Below are 16867 nucleotides of genomic sequence, written 5' to 3'. Positions count from 1 at the left end.
ACAATAGTAGTTGTTAGGGTATTTTCTGCTTTCATTTAATAGTTCTCTCCAAGGAAAACTACTTTTTGCTTATTTGATAGAAATAAGAAATTCATCCCTGCTACAATACAGATCAAATATGTTTCTTTTTTTTGTCTTATTATTATTTATTTAAATCTTTGATTCATATTTTTCTTTTTCTTTTTTTTCAATATATGAAATTTATTGTCAAATTGGTTTCCATACAACACCCAGTGCTCATCCCAAAATGTGCCCTCCTCAATACCCATCCCCCACCCTCCCCTCCCTCCCATCCCCCATCGACCCTCAGTTTGTTCTCAGTTTTTAAGAGTCTCTTATGCTTGATCAAATATGTTTTTTGTTTGCCAGTACAAGTTTATATACATACATTTGATAAAATGTAGTAATCATGTAGTTAATACTCACTCAATTAAATCATCTTTACTGATTGTTAAGTGTTGCAGTGCTCTGAAACATTCCAGCACTGGCCTGGCTTTGTACCACACACGTCTCAACTGATTGTGATCTTCATGACAACGTTGTGACTTGATTTTTTGATCCCCACTTTGCCTATAATGTGGCCTGAGCGCTTAGAGTTAATACAAGTCCAGTTTCTTGAAAAGCATTTTTTTAATGTTTATTTATGTATTTTTTTGAGAGACAGAGCGCGAGCAGGGGAGGGGCAGAGAGAGAGGGAGACACAGAACCCGAAGCAGGCTCCAGGCTCCGAGCTGTCAGCAAAGAGCCCGACGCGGGGCTCGAACCCATGAACTGTGAGATCATGACCTGAGCCGAAGTCAGATGCTCAATCGACTGAGCTGCCCAGGCGCCCCAGTACCAGTCCCAATTTCTTTGGGCAACCGTATACAGGGCTGTTGTGAAAATCAGCGTAACGGTCGAGTTACATGAGGGATTTGATCCCAACCTGGAAGAGTAGAGTTTGAGGTCAGGGAGAGAGAGAAACAAGATGGGCAGGGTCTGCTTGCTGTGGGCCAGGAGGTCAATGTCAGGTGGTGTTCTTGCCACGGGTTTAAATCCATTAGCTCTTCCTGGGGCGAGATTCACTCTGCTTTTAGAGACGAAAAGGTGGCAGCCGAAACAGCAGATGTTTATCATATACAGAAATAAACTGGACTTTACTAATGTTTTTGAATTCCCTATGTTCAAGTTGCCTTCTATTGATTATATATGCTCACTGGAATCTTATTAAGTAGGCACTATATTTCCCATTATACCGGGGAGAGAGTGAAAATGGGAAGTGGTGAATTGATCTGCTTAAACTACACGGTAAAAAATAGAGCTGGGATCAAACTCTGATAGCAGGCACTTTGTCGTGTGTATCCTTTGGATTGGTAAACTTTTCATTGAAAAGCAATAGAAGTAAAAAAAGAAAAGAAAAGAACGCAATATAAGTTATCCTAGCATTCATTCATGTATTCAAGCGACATGCATCAGATCAACATTACGGGTCTATTTCGGACAGTTGGCTAGTTGTTGGAAGTGTGGAAAGGAAGCCGTGGCCTCAGTCCTTAGGGAGTTGACAGTTTGTGGGGCAGACGTGTGAAAAGAAAAGCAGCAACAAAAAGGAAAGCCTGATAAACTAAACGCGTACAAGGACACCGGTGGGCACGTTCTTACCCACTGCTGGAGCAGGTGTGAGTTGACCTGAACGGTGGGGGATGTGATCTGGCAAAAAGCTCACCGAATACCTATGTGTCCCCAGCATCTTGCAGCCCTCCTTGCGTGAGGGCCGTGTAACTTGTTTGGGCCAACTCGGGATGGTTGTGATCGCACATGACAAGAAAGGTGAACTCTGGAAAGATGGGCTTATTTGTAAAACGAAAGGAAAGGGAATACAGAGGTCAGAAATGTGACTTCTCAGTGTGGGAAAAGCGGGCGGCTTTGAATTTACAGATGTCAGAGGTGAGATTTTGAAAGAGCCACCGCCTGATTATATGTCGGAAAGTAGAGAATGAATTACAGGTGCGGCCTTTCCACCAAAGCCCCACAGCCTCTGGGCTGTGGAAGGTAAATTAGGGATGGGCCATGAGGACGAGGAAGTAGAGGGCTCTGAGAGCACCTCTAAGTGAGTCGTGGGCTCGTGGAACAGACTGGAAGCAAACAGATTGGATGTGCACTGAGTTTTGAGGGAGTTTTACTATTAAAGGCGACCAGGAACCCAAGGTAAGTCCGTTGCTGCTCAAAAGCTTTAACCGCTGGGTTCCCTGAACATCCACAAAGAGGAGCAGGGAGGAAGGAAACCACATATCCCCTAAGAGAATGTATTCCCCAAAGGCCACGTCACAGACGCCCAAGGGGACAAAAGGGGACGAAACCAGCGAAAAGGATGATGAAGGAGAGCTCTGTCCTGATGCAGCCAGGACTTCACTCTGCTCCTTAGTAGGGGACCCTTGCAAAACCTTCTCTGCAAGGCTACGGAGCAAGGACTTCTTACCCTTTGTATAAATAGCCATTTGTAACTTCTTGTAATTATCCTGGTTCTCGACCGATGGAGAAAGCACTGTGTATCCCGCGGGGACCTTGGCCTTTGAGCTGGATGTAGTGACGGGGTGGGATTTGTCTGCTTTAGAGAGGATGGCGTTGTGCTTTATGAAAAGAAATAAGTGAGCAGAGAGAGAGTGTTAATCAGAGTGTAGACTATGAAAGAGGTATTTATGACAGAAGCTGTGAAGACTCGTATTCTAGGCGGTGAGGCTCCTGGGACACTGGGTCCGCTGCGAACCGAGTTCTTAAACAGAGCCCACCGTTTTGGATATGCAACGCGATTACCACGCCAGCTTTCTTCGGTCTGGCAGTGGATGTTAGGGTCAAGCTGTTATTGTAGCTGAACCTAGTCTATCTTGATTTGCTGTGTTTGCCCTAAAGTGTCGCAAGGAGATTGCTCTCTCATTCTTTCTTGTTCTCTATCTGTCCTGTCTGTCTATCTATCTGTCTATCATCATCATCATCTGTCATCTAAATATTTATCTATTGATGTTCAGTGAATGATACTGTAGAAGAGGCACCATGGTTTCTGAGTCGGGTAGGGATGGTCCTGGTGGTCAAGTCTTTAAGCGGAACACTGCAAAGCAGATGAGAGAAATCGCGCTAAATATGTCCACGTGGCGAAATATACAAAACATGATGTTGGTTGAAAAAAGCAAGTCTCAGGAGAGTACACACAATGGTAGTGCTATTAATATAATTAGAAAATAAAAGCACACACATAATTAAACATGCATTGGTATGAAATTCACTGCTTCTAGGATGTCGATTAACTGTAGGGAAGAGAGGAGGGAGGAACGGGAAGGCTCAGGCTGGCTTCAGTATTTTAGCCGTATCTGTAGTGTTTTCTTTCTTTTAAAAAAGAAGAACATGAAGGAAATATTCTAAGATCTTCATGTAGTTTAATATTGAAAGCGGATTCATAAGCGTTGGTTGTATTATTTTCTATCAGTTGCTACACAATGACAGTTATGCTGACACTTGTTCAGCCCTTATCATAGAGGGGACGCTGGTCTATACACTTTGCCTGTGTTCTTTAATTCTCATGTGATCCTATGAGGTAGGTTACGGTTATTATTCTTATTTTGTAGCTCAAGGAATTATTTAAAATTTTTCAATGTATTCTCTAGAATTTAAATTTCATCCCAATTTAATATTTTGTGTAAAGCAACGAATGCGATAATTTGTCATGGGGCTGCGGGGTATTCGTGATGGTGTAAGGACAGAACAAAGATGAGCCCGCAGATCTCATTAATACTGTCCATGAGGCACAAGGGACAAAAAGCCCGGTCGACTCTGTGAGTTATTCCTTACCTCATGCTCCCATGAGGGGAGTGGTGATTCTGGGTAGAAGGAGCCGTGTGAGTTAAAGAGCAAATGGATAGGCACTGGCGTGGGCATTGGTGGTGGTGATGGCTGTGGGGCGTGTGCGTGTGTGTGTGTGTGTGTGTGTGTATCTCCTGACACTGGGGGCTGGTGGTTCTGGAAAACGAAAGGATGGAGTCAAATAAGACTGTTCAGAAAAGTGTTGTGGGAGGTGGGACTGGAGAGAAGGATGCCAGGAGGAGACTGCTGTGGGAGTCCAGGCTGGAGGTGATGTGAGTCTGAGCCGTGGGGGTGGCAGTGAGGACACGAGAGGGACCAAATGCGAGGGGTCTAAGTCGGTGGGAGGGACCGGATGAGGAAACCAAGGGGTACAGGATTCCGAGGTGACTCCCGGGTTTCTGGCTTGGATGGCAACTCAGATGCTGCTGTCCTTCACTAAGACAGGGAACACAGGGTAAAGGTTAGTTCATCTGGGGACATACGAAGCTTACCGTCTCTGGGGAATTACATCCAGAGGGAGACGTCTGGCGGAGCTGAGCCTGTGGCCCGGGTGCTGGGAGGAGACAGACCCTGGGGAGTGAGCAGGGGGTGGAAGCAGAATCCAGAGGATGAGGGGAACCGCCTTGGAGGGTCTCCAGAGGGAGGAGGAGGTGAACAGGGCTGGAGCCCGGAGCCTGGAGTCCCGGGAGTCAGGACAGAAGGAGAGGACCGAGCAGGGGGAAGACAGGGCTCCCAGGCCCAGGTGTACAGGAGAGCAGGTGCAGGGGGGGCTCGGGTTGAAGTGAGCCCACGGGTAACACACCTGGAAGCTGGGAGTGAATGCCCGTGAGTTACGACGGTGACTGTGGAGGTGAAGCGGGTGCGGAGCAGGAGGGCCGGTAAGTTTCAAGGCCGGGTGTCTCTTGCAGGTGCTGACTTAGGGGTGGTCCCGTCGGTTCCCAGCTTTCCTCTCCCTGCCGGGCTGCGCTCACTCTGGGCTGCCCCCCGCACCCTCAGAGGCCTTTCTGGGTTCTGACGTGAGAGCAGTGTGCAGGACCTCCCTCCCTTCCCTCTAACCCAGAATTCTGGGTTCTTCTGGACTTCCTCCCCTGCCAGGTGCTGTGTCTCGTGTTTGAGCAGCTGGCTGTTCGCCACGTTGCCGTAAATGGCCTCCCGCCCTCACATCTGCTGATAAGGGGAATGTTCATCCTTTAATGTTTGCGGGCCCTGCCCCCGGGCTCCCAGCGAAGCTGAGCTCTTACCAAGGTCACAACGACTTCAGCAAACTTCAAAGCGCGGGCTCTGTTTCTGCCCCGAGCTCGCATCGGACATCTGCTTTGTTAGCAAGTGGCCTCAAAGAAACATTTCAAACTAGAGAGTAAAAATCTCCCTGGGTTCCCAAGCCGGGAAGCCTGTGACCTTGCCCGTCCGGCAAGCGTGAGATCAATTTTCTGCAGTTTTCTGGAATGGCCTTGCTGCTGAGGGTTCCTAATTCTTGATGGCACAAAAACATACACAGTCCTGTCTCACACGTTCCTTCGCTCTCTTCTTCGTGAAGATTGTGTATCCCCGGCAGGTGTCCTCGCTTGGGCTCTGATAAAACTCTCTTATATCATGCAGGGTTATGAACCGTAATCACCGTATTGTACATTATAGCCAGAATTTACTCATCTTGTAACTGTACATTTGCCCCCTTTGACCCTTACCTCCCCTTTTCCTTCACCCCACCCCCACCCCGGTAGCCAGCATTCCATTCTCCTTATGACGTGAGCTTTTCTAGATTCCACTCATAAGTGAGACCACAAAGTATTTGTCTCTCTCTCTCTGACTTATTTTACTTAGCATAATGCCCTCAAGTTCATCCACATTGTCCCAAATGGCAGGGTTTCCTTCTTCCTCGTGGCTGAGTAATATTTCATTATATATATATATATATACCCAAATGGACACATATATACACATCTATAGAACATAAAAAATATGTTATGTGTGCATATGTTTTACTTTTATATACGATGTACATATTATATAATGTAATATAATATATAATTATATATAACATACATATATAATGGAGTATATACAGATGTGTGACATATATAAAAATTGTGTATTTATATATTTTATTTACATATGTATATATCTCCATCATTCATTCCATTCATTTCTTGACTTTCAGTCTGTTTCCATATCTTGACTACGTGAATAATGCTGTAATGAGCATGGGTGTGTAGATATCTCTGACCTACTAATTTCAGTTTTTTCGGATTTATAGCCAGAATCGGAATTTCTGGATCATATGGCAGTTCTATGTTTAATGTTTTTGAGGAATCTCCATACTGTTTTCTGCAGTGGCTTCACCGATTTGCCCCACTCCCACCAACGGTTCGTAAGGGTTCCCTTTTCTCCACTTCTTTGACAACACTTACTAGTTGTTTTTTTTTTCAAACCGAGGTAAACAGTTGACATGCAATGTTATGTGAGTTTCAACACAGTGACTGGACGGTCCTATATATTACTCAATGCTTACCGCAGCGAGTGTAGCCACCAGAGGAGGCTGTTGCAATGATATTGACTCTATGCCCTCTGCTGTACTTTTCGTCTCCGTGACTCATTTATTTTAGAGCCAGAAGTTTGTACTTCATGCCCTCCTCCGCCCCCACCCCTTTTTCTTCTTGCAGCCACCAGTTCTCTGTATTTATGAGTCCTTTGTTTTTTTTTCAGATTTGCTTGTTTTGTTTTTCAGATTTCACATAGAAGTGAAATCATATGGTATAGGAAACAAAAACACTAACTCGAAAATATATGCGCACTCTTCCGTTTATTGCAGCGTTCAGAGCTCTGCCCATTTTTAAATTGGACTGTTTGTTATTTTGCTGTTGAGTGAAAGGAGTTCTTTACATAGTTTAGATGCTAACGCTTATCTGATACGTGATTTGCAGATATTTTCTCTCTTTCAGTAGGTTGTCTTTCCATTTAGTTGTTGGTTTCTTTTGCTGTGCAGAAGCTTCTCAGTTTGATGTAGTCCCATTTATTAATTTTCATTTTTGTGGTTGATGCTTTTGATGTCTTAGCCAAAAAAAAAATCGTTGCCAAGACCCATGTTAAGTTGCTTTCCCCCGCTGCCCCCGTTTTCTTCCAGGAGTTTTCCAGAACTCAGTCTTTAAGTCTTTAATCCATTTCGAGTTAACTTTCATGAGTTATGTAAGGTAGGTGTCCAATTTCTTTCTTCTGCACACGATTATCCATTTTCCTGACACCGTTTATTGCAGACCCTCTCCTTTATCAGTCGAGTCTTCCTGGCTCCCTTGTCAAATGTGAGTGGATTGTACATGTGGACGTTTATTTCCGGGACCTCGATTCTTTCCGTTGGTCTACGTGTCTATTTTAATGCCAGTATCACACTGTTTGATTATAGCTTTGTAGTTGATAAAGGAAGTTTTCCACTTTTCATGTTTGTGGACTCTGCTCCTGGGCTCCCAGGGAAGCGGTACTTTAACATTTACCAAGGTCAGAATGACTCGGCAAAACCTCAAAGCATGGGCTCTATTTCTGCCCCAAGCACACACGATACCACTGCTTTGTTAAAGAAAATAACCAAAAAGGAGCATTCTGAACACAAAAGATAAGAAAAAGGAAGAAACTTCCCTGGTTCTCATAAGATTAAAGTCATATGGCCCTGAACATACCTGAAGGGTAAGATAAGGTCTGCAACTTTCTGCAATGTCCTTTGTTTTTGATTTGTCACTTTTTAATGTAAACAAAGTATATGACCCTACCCCAAATATTCCTTTCCCAGAGTGCTCTCTTCTTTGTGAAGATGGTGTATCCTGGAAGGCCGTCCTAACTTGGGCTCAGATAAAACTCTCTTCGTTTCTTTTAGACATTCTAGAAGTTTTGTTTATTTTATGTTAACCTAGTGTAATTTGAAATCAGAAAGAATAATGCCTCCAGCTTTGTTCTTTCTCGGGATTGTTTTCCCTATTCGGGTTTTTTTGTGGTTCTATAGAAATTGTAGGATTGTTTTTCTATTTCTGTGAAAAACGCCATTAGAATTGTGATGGGGATTACATTGAATATATAGATGGTTTTGAGCAGTGTGGTAATTTAAAAAAAAATTCAAGTTTATTTATTTCTTTTGAGGGAGAGAGAGTGGAGCCCGACGTGGGGCTCGATCCCTCGAACAGGGAGATCATGACCTGAGCCGAAAGCAAGAGTCAGATGTTCCACCGACTGAGCCACCCAGGCACCCCGATTTTTACTCAAGCTTTTAAAAATATTTCATTTTCTTTGCTTATTAACAAGAGCGAGCATCTTGAACTAGACTTACCTCTTTTTTTCCCCCTTCTGTGTGTTCTCTGGCATGTAGCAAATATTTAGTAACTATTTTTTTTAATGTTTTATTATTTATTTTTGGGAGAGAGAGTGAGAGCGGGCGGGGGGAGGGCAGAGAGAGAGGGAGGCACATCAGTAGCTATTTTTAATTGCTTATTGACTACCCAATTATGTCACGACCATTTGTTGTATGCGTTTTTCATCTTAATTCTGTGCAATGGGCCCACGGTACCTTGTGTTGCATTGAGCAAGTACAAAGCATTGATTTCTATTTGGAAGAAGAGAGTTCACACAATTGGATTCCGAGTTCTAAGTAATCATGAATCTATTCACCTGTCAGGAATATACAAGATGTTTAGTATTAGTGCTACTTTGTTTCTCCAAGTAAAACAACAAGAAAGTTGAAATTATGTTGTTTGTAATAAAAAAAGGTCTTCGTTTTTTTCTAAAGCGTATGCCTGCCTTAGTTTGGTTATGAGGTCCGTAGGGATATGCTAGTTTCTATCATAACAAATCAGTCTTTTTGTTCAGGTAGTTGTTGAATGGCACTTGATGGCATCTTTAATTTGGGCCTGTCCGCTTGTCAAGAGTTGCCAGATTCTAAATTTTGTTAATGTTTATTTATTTTTGAGAGAGAGGGAGAGACAGAATGAGCAGGGGAGGGGCAGAGAGAGGGGGAGACACAGAATCCCAAGCAGGCTCCGGGATCCGAGCTGCCAGCACGGAGCTCGACGCGGGGCTCGAACCCACGAACTGCGAGATCGTGACCTGAGCAGAAGCCGGACGCTCAGCCGACTGAGCCCCCCGGGCGCCCCTCGGAGTTGGGCATCTGAAAGGACCACGTGCTTTCACTTCGACGGTCTGTGGGCTGATGTTTGAGTCTGTGTGCGAGGCACCATGGTGGGGGTGCACAGACACCGGGGATCCGTGCAGGGGGCTTGCTGCTGGAGACCATGAAGCCTGAGAGTCTGTCGTGGCCGCGAGTGTGGACAGTGTTAACGGGCAATATGTATTCCACACACAACACCCTCCTGCTTTCTTTCTAAACCCGATGACAGTTGGCTCTGAAAGCCCCAAGCCCCGGAAGGAAAGGATAACTTACACCGCTCGGTATCACCCTTCTTCTCTCCAGCTCCTCTCTGGTGGACACAGAAGTCCTGGGGGTGCTTTTTCTCTAGAAACTGACCAGATCGTTTTGAAATGTATGTGGAAAGGACCGAGAGGCAGGCACTCCACTCACCTGCCTTCGAAACTTCCCATAAAGTTCATCGAGAGTGTGCGGTATTGGTAAAACGATAGGAAGAGACCAGAAACAGACTCACACGGTCAGACGTTTTTGAGGAAGAGGGTAATGCAACCCCACAGGGAAGGAAAAGTGTCCTCAGCGCACGTTGCCAGAGGAACCGTGTGCGCGTAAGGGAGGTGAGAGCGGCCTCAGGCTCTGCTTCTTGGGGTCCGTGAAAACCCACGAGAGCTGTGCCCGCACCTTACAGAAACACCAGAGCACTAAAGCTGCCAGAGGGCCACCAGGAGAATGTCCCCGGGGAGCTGGGGGGCCAAAGATGGTTCCTGGGAAGGACCGAAACCACGAAACCAAAAACCAAGTGCGATGGGGCGTTCTGGGGTGGGATCCTGGCACAGAAAACGGACAGTAGGAGAAAAACCGGTGAAATCTAATCCAAGCTGGCAGTCGAGAGGGGCGCCTGGGTGGCTCGGTCGGCTAAGCATCTGACTTGGGCTCAGGTCAGGATCTCACGCTTCATGGGGTTCGAGCCCTGCGTTGGGCTCCGTGTCTCCCTCTCTCTCTGCCCCTCCCCCGCTGGTGCTCTGTCTCTCTGTGTCTCAAAAATAAAAAATACAAACATGAAAAAAATTCAAGTTATTCCAAAATAACTTGAGAGAGAGAGAGAGAGAGAGAGAGTGCAAGTAGGGGAGAGGGGTAGAAGGAGGTAGAGAGAGAGAGAGAAAATCTTTTTTTAATTTTTTTAACGTTTATTTATTTTTGAGAGAGACATAGCATGAGCAGAGGAGGGGCAGAGAGAGAGAGGGAGACACAGAATCAGAAGCAGTTTCTGGGCTCTGAGCGGTCAGCACAGAGCCCGATGTGGGGCTCGAACTCACAAACTGTGAGATCATGACCTGAGCTGAAGTCGGACACTCAACCGACCGAGCCACCCAGGCGCCCCGATGTTTATTTATTCTTGAGAGAGAGACAGAGTGTGAGCATGGGAGGGGCAGAGAGAGAGGGAGACACAGAATCCGAAGCAGGCTCCAGGCTCCAAGCTGTCAGCACAGAGCCCGACACGGGGCTCGAACTCACAAACTGTGAGATCATGACCTGAGCTGGTCAGCTCAGCTTAACCGACTGAGCCCCCCAGGCGCCCCAAGAGAGCAAGAATCTTAAGCATGTTCTGTGCTCAGGGCGGAGTCCAACACGGGGCTCGATGACCCAAGGGATCATGACCTAAGCTGAAATCAAGAGTCCTATGCTCAACTCAGTGAGCCCCCCAGGCGCCCCAAAGACATATTATTTTAAATGTCCAGCAGCCCGGAGGTGGGCAGTCCCAGAACTGGCCCAGTGGCCACACAGCACCTTCCAGTATCCAGTATCCAGAACCAGCGCCCTCCCTTCCCTGGTTCTGCCATCCTAGGATTTGGGCCTGATATTTAGACTTCTTCCCTGATGGGTCAAGGGCCAAGGAAGAGAGTAGTTTGTGTCGCTCCTTGCTTTTACAGGGAAGAGAAACTTTCCCGGGGGCTGTCATCAGCCTTCCCCCCGGATCTCGTACTATAGGAAGGAGGCAGGCTCAAATTAGGATAATTTCGGAACAGTTTACTTACAGAGAACTGTTTTCCGAGGTGCTGCAGTGGGGGACCCACAAGGGCCAGGGCAGTAACCCACACCTCGTCCTTTTGCTGGAGTGTCGGCATACCTGGGCCAGAGGACTGAGCGGTGGGGAGCAGTCCTGGACCCCTAAAGGAGGGCAGCATGTAGGAGAGGCCACCTGCAGAGGGCAGAGGCGCAGCAACCCCGGGGGTGATCTCCGGGGAAAGGGTCAGTTCCATGCTGTGGCCTCACGGTTCATGCTGGGGGCTCCAGCGGGGCCCGTCCCCAGCAGACCCGCCCTGGTCAAGTGCAGATAGGGCTTGCCTCTCCGGGGCAGGCCAGAGAAGGAAGGACGGTGGAGCCCAAGGGGCTCACGGGAGGCATGTGGAACAGCTGGGAAACAGAACCTGGCGTTTCCAGCCCAGATGTGGGAGCCGGGGGCGCTCTGTGGGCCCGAAGCGGTGGCCCCAGGGCTCCCAGCCCCGACTGCACGAGCTGCTCTACGTGTCTGTGTGTTTCTCCGCCTGGGAAACCGCAGTGATGATCATCCCCCTTCATGTAATTAATTATCTGGGGATTAAATGGGGGAAATCAAGCTTAAGCATTTAACATACTGTCTGGACCGTAGGAAATAGTCCATGTCAGCTCGTATTAGCATGACTTTTATTATGTCTCTTTCCTAACCCCATTCCCTTTCCCTGTGCCCTGAACTTGGACTCCTCGTTGCCTTGGGATGTGCTAACAGCCGTGTGTGGCCGTACTTTTCCAGGTCTGCTCCTTAACCAGCAGCATCAGTGTCCCTGGGAACGTGTTGGGAAGGGCCATTCTCAGATCCACTCCCAACGTACTGCCTCAGAAGCTCCGGGGCTGGGGCCCCAGGGACTGACTCTCCAGGCACAGTGGGAGGTGGCATCAGTCAGAGGGGACATCGGGGTGGGGGGCGGGGGGGTTGATGTTTCGAATGTCGCTGGACCGTTGAAGACAGGTCTGTGCGTGTGGTGAGAGGGGCGGCGCTAGAATGAAACGAGACTCGGGAAAAGCCAAGAATCCCTGGGGAATCCGGAACCTACTGTGGGGGGTGGGGGGTGGTGGGGGGAGACAGTCCTCCAAAGTCCTAGAATCCCTGGGAGGAAGTGTGAGGAGGGGCGGGTGCGTCAACACAGGAGGGCAGGTGTGACTGTGATCCCAGCACTCTTACCCAGCACATGAGGTACTAGTTACTAGGTGGGAACGACACTGGACAATGAAGTTCCTGGTAGTCTGAGTTGCAGTGGATTCTGTCATGACACCATCTCGCTTGCCGGCCGCTTCGTGTTTTGTTTTGGAAATGAAGGAGGGGGGCTGAGGTTAGGTATTAAGTCTGCTCCCGCCCCCACCCCATAACACCGCCTGTGTGCAAGCTGGAGAAAAAGGTGGGGATGTATTTTCTAAGGAATTCCGTGCATTTTCTATGTACATTAGAGCCAAAGTTAGAGATCAAGTCACATAACCTGCAAACTCTAGTTACACATAGAAGTATTGTAAGTATTGCATGGACGTTTTTAGTATTTAGCGTTTCTGGACACTTTTTAGCTCATTAAAGAAATGCTGCTTTTCTTGGGGCGCCTGCGTGGCTCATTCAGTGAAATGTTCAGCTCTCGATCTCAGCTCAGGTCATGATCTCACGGCTCGTGGCATCGAACCCCGTGCCAGGCGCTGCACTGACAGTAAGGAGGCTGCTTGGGAGTCTCTCTCTCTCCCTCTCTCTCCGCCCCTCCCTTGCTTGCGCTCTCTCTCTCATAATAAACTTAAAAAATAAATACATAAGAGGAGTGAACAAGCACCTGCCAGTGATCTTTGTTTCTCTTGCTACTTTACTAGCTTTGATGAGAATTTGTGTTTTCTTTAAAGGATAGAACTCTTTTCAAGGGGTAGCAAGCAACTTACATTAGTAGCACTTAAAAAGAGGATCTCCTATTGGCATGTTTTATAGGTAAATCCAGGCACGTAGCTGGCCCCAGGCTGGTGACAGGGGTAGGTGGTGGATGGCAGGTTTTGGGGTGTTTGGGGACCCAAGGGCCCGGGCAATGTTCTCTTTATAGATCCTCAAGATTATTCCCCTGGCTTCTCCACTATCTCCACATTATTCTTTGCATTAAAAGCAGTGATTTAAAATCCTAACGGCAGGGACAGTCTATTTACCTTTATAAATCGTTATTTTATTTTTTCATAGACGGTATGTTTTAGAGTAGCTTTAGCTTACAGCAAAATTGAGCAGAAAGGACAGAGATTTCCCCTGTCATCTCTGCCCCCACCAGCGTGTAATGACATATCACCACTTTAACATCGTACAGAATAGGATTAGTGCCCGAAAAACCCGTGCTCTGCATACGCATCCCTCCCCCAGCCACCTCTGACAACCACCGATATTTTCACGGCCTCCGTAGTTTTGCCTTTTCCAAAATGTCGTACGGTTGGAATCCTACTGTATGTGGCCTTTTCAGCTTTGCCTCTTTCGCTGAGTTATATGCATTTATGTTTCCTCTATGCCTTTTCGTGGACTGAGAGCGCGTGCCTTTTCGGCGCTGAATAATATTCCACGGTTTGGAGTTACCGCAGTTCCTTTATCCACTCACCTGTGAAGGACATGTCGGTTTGGGCAATGACGAGCAAAGCTGCTACAAACCTGCTGTAATATGCAGGTTTTGGCGTGGACGTGAGCCTTCGACTAATTTGGGTTAATACTAAGGAGTGTGGCGGGAGCATTTGCACGAGCGTATTTCGTTTCGAAAAGAACTCCGAGTCTACCTTCCAAGTGGCTGCTCCATCCTGCATGCACACCAACAGCAAGGGGAGTTCTGTGGCTCCACGGCTCCGCCAGCGTTTGGCGTTCCCAGGGTCCTGGGCTTTGGTCATTCCGATAGGCGCAAAGTGGTGCCTCCTTGTTCTCATTTGCATTTCCCCGACGGCACACGATATGGGGCATCTTTTCTTTTCTTTTTTTTTTTTTTTTTAATTTTTTTTTCAACGTTTTTTTATTTATTTTTGGGACAGAGAGAGACAGAGCATGAACGGGGGAGGGGCAGAGAGAGAAGGAGACACAGAATCGGAAAGAAGCTCCAGGCTCCGAGCTGTCAGCCCAGAGCCTGACGCGGGGCTCGAACTCACGGACCGCGAGATCGTGACCTGGCTGAAGTCGGACGCTTAACCGACTGCGCCACCCAGGCGCCCCCGGGGCATCTTTTCATCCGTGGTTTGCCATCTGTACGTCTTCCTTGGTGAGGTGTGTGTTCAGATCTTTTGCCCATTTTGTAATCGGCTTGTTCATATTTCCTCATTGCTGAGTTTTAAGAGCTCTTTGCATGTTTCGGACGACAGTCCTGCATCAGATGTGTCTTTTGCAAAACTCAGGTCTCAGTCAATGGCTTGCCTTCCCATTCTCTTGACAGTAATTCACTTGTAACCTGAAATTAAACTCTCTTGACAATCTTTGAAAAATGGATTGAGCAACTAACAGATTTTTCACTCACTCTTACATTCCCCTGGTTTAGAAATGAGGGCGTTGAGCTTTTCTGGAGGGGGAAGGGTAAAACTTCAGAATGTATATTATTTTCTGAGAGTGTGTGTTTTGCTATTATTATAAAAGTAATATTGGGGCACCTGGGTGGCTCTGTTGGTTGAGCGTCCGACTTCAGCTCAGGTCATGATCTTGTGGTTTGTGGGTTTGAGCCCCGCGTTGGGCTCTGTGCTGACAGCTCAGAGCCTGGAGCCTGCTCTGAATTCTGTGTCTCTCTCTCTTTCTGCCCCTCCCCTGTTCACACTCTGTCCCTCTCTCTCTCTCTCTCTCTCAAAAATAAAATAAACATTAAAAACAATTTAAAAAAAGTAATATTGGCTCCTCTTAGAAATTTTGGGGGGTTAGAAATTTTGGGGGTTAGAAATTTTGGGGGGTTAGAAATTTTGGGGGGTTAGAAATTTTGGGGGTTAGAAATTTTGGGGGGTTAGAAATTTTGGGGGTTAGAAATTTTGGGGGGTTAGAAATTTTGGGGGTTAGAAATTTTGGGGGGTTAGAAATTTGGGGGGTTAGAAATTTTGGGGGTTAGAAATTTTGGGGGGTTAGAAATTTTGGGGGTTAGAAATTTTGGGGGTGCCTGGGTGACTCAGTCGGTTGAGCATCCAGCCTCTCCAACCTCAGGTCGTGATCTCACAGTTCGTGAGTTTCAGCCCCACATCGGGCTCTGCACTGACAGCTTGGAGCCTGGAGTCTGCCTCGGATTCTGTGCCTCCCTCTCTCTGCTTTTCCCCCGCTCGTGCTGTCTCTCTTTCTCATAAATAAATAAACTTAAAAAATTTAAAAAAAAGGAAATTTTGGAAAACACTCGACGGTGTAGAAAAGTAGGAAAATGTCTATAATTCTGTGCACTCAGAGCTGTTGATGTTCGTACTTTGGCATGGTTACTGATTCCTGCCAATGTCTTCTTCTTTTTCCAGTTCTTTACACATTTCTTTTACAAAAATAAATTATCTGGCCCCTTTCGCTGAAATTATTGTTCAGTGTCTTCCCTTGCTACCTCTTTTCCATAATAGGCAACTTTTTAGCACCATTTATTAGATAATCCTTTCATAAGAAAAAAATACAGCTTTTCATAACACTACATGCACACACATGAAACAGAAACACAGGTTTGATCAGACCAGACGGCTCTAAAACTTCCCTTCCAATTCCACGTGTCTGTGCATTGTTAATCCAGGCTCTAATTTAGAGATTAAGAATGAAAAAGCAATTAGATGAAGGGATTTGTCCAAGATTCCACATCAAGTCGAGGGGATAATTAGAACTGAGACTGAGATAACCTCATCTTTCAGACCGTGCTTTCTGCGCCCTGTCAGTCTCTAAGAAGGAGATGTACCACGTGGTATTTTCCCAAAATAACTCATTTTCTTTTTTGAGTGTCTAGTGGGGCTTGTGCGTATATAGACATAGTGAAGCCTTGATCTGGATCCCGAGGGTTTCTCTCATCTCTGTGATGCGGGAAACATAAAAAGAACAGGAGGGATAGGCAGTGAAGGGAATTGGGAAAATGTTCGAGGGTAAAGCATTAATAGTAGCAGAATAGAAGTGTCTTGACACCAAAGTATTTCTAGATGATGTTTAAAATTGCATGGAATCTAGCAAAACTTAAAGGCAACCGACAGAATGGGAAAAGATATTTGCAAATGGCATATCAGATAAAGGGTTGGCATCCAAAATCTGTAGAGAATTTATCAAACTCAACACCCAAAAAACAATAATCCAGTGAAGAAATGGGCAAAAGACGTGAATAGACACTTCTCCAAAGAAGACATCCAGATGGTCAACCGACACATGAAAAGATGCTCAACCTCACTCATCATCAGGGAAATACAAATCAAAACCACAATGAGATACCACCTGACAGCTGGCAGAATGGCTCACATGAACAACTCAGGCAACAACAGATGTTGGCAAGGATGCAAAGAGAGAGGATCTCTTTTGCACTGCTGGTGGGAATGCAAGCTGGTGCAGCCACTCTGGAAAACAGTATGGAGGTTCCTCAAAAAACTAAAAATAGAACTACCCTACAACCCAGCAATTGCCCTACGAGGCATTTATCCAAGGGATACAGGTGTGCTGTTTTGAAGGGGCACATGCACCCCCCATGTTTGTAGCAGCACTATCGACAATAGCCAAAGTATGGAAAGAGCCCAAATGTCCATCGATGGATGAATGGATAAAGAAGACGTGATACACACACACACACACACACACACACACACACACGCACACACACACACATATATATATACACACACACCATGGATTATTACTTGGCAATGAGAAAGAATGAAATCTTGCCATTTGCAACTACATGGATGGAACTGGAGCGTATTATGCTA

General features: G+C 46.5%; 1 long non-coding RNA gene across 1 annotated transcript; it reads right to left on the bottom strand.

Annotated features, from left to right (window-relative positions):
• Positions 1 to 3188: 3188 nt before the first annotated feature.
• Positions 3189 to 5516, bottom strand: LOC122219228. Its single transcript, XR_006202321.1, has 2 exons — positions 4323 to 5516; positions 3189 to 3357 (listed from the first exon to the last, which is right to left on the bottom strand). It is a non-coding gene; the product is annotated as an uncharacterized LOC122219228 (long non-coding RNA).
• Positions 5517 to 16867: the final 11351 nt, after the last annotated feature.

Source organism: Panthera leo, chromosome B2 (genome assembly GCF_018350215.1).
Source record: "Panthera leo isolate Ple1 chromosome B2, P.leo_Ple1_pat1.1, whole genome shotgun sequence".
Classification (NCBI taxonomy): domain Eukaryota; kingdom Metazoa; phylum Chordata; class Mammalia; order Carnivora; family Felidae; genus Panthera; species Panthera leo.
Note: the sequence above shows the minus strand (reverse complement) of the source record. Positions and strands in the feature narration are given on the sequence as shown.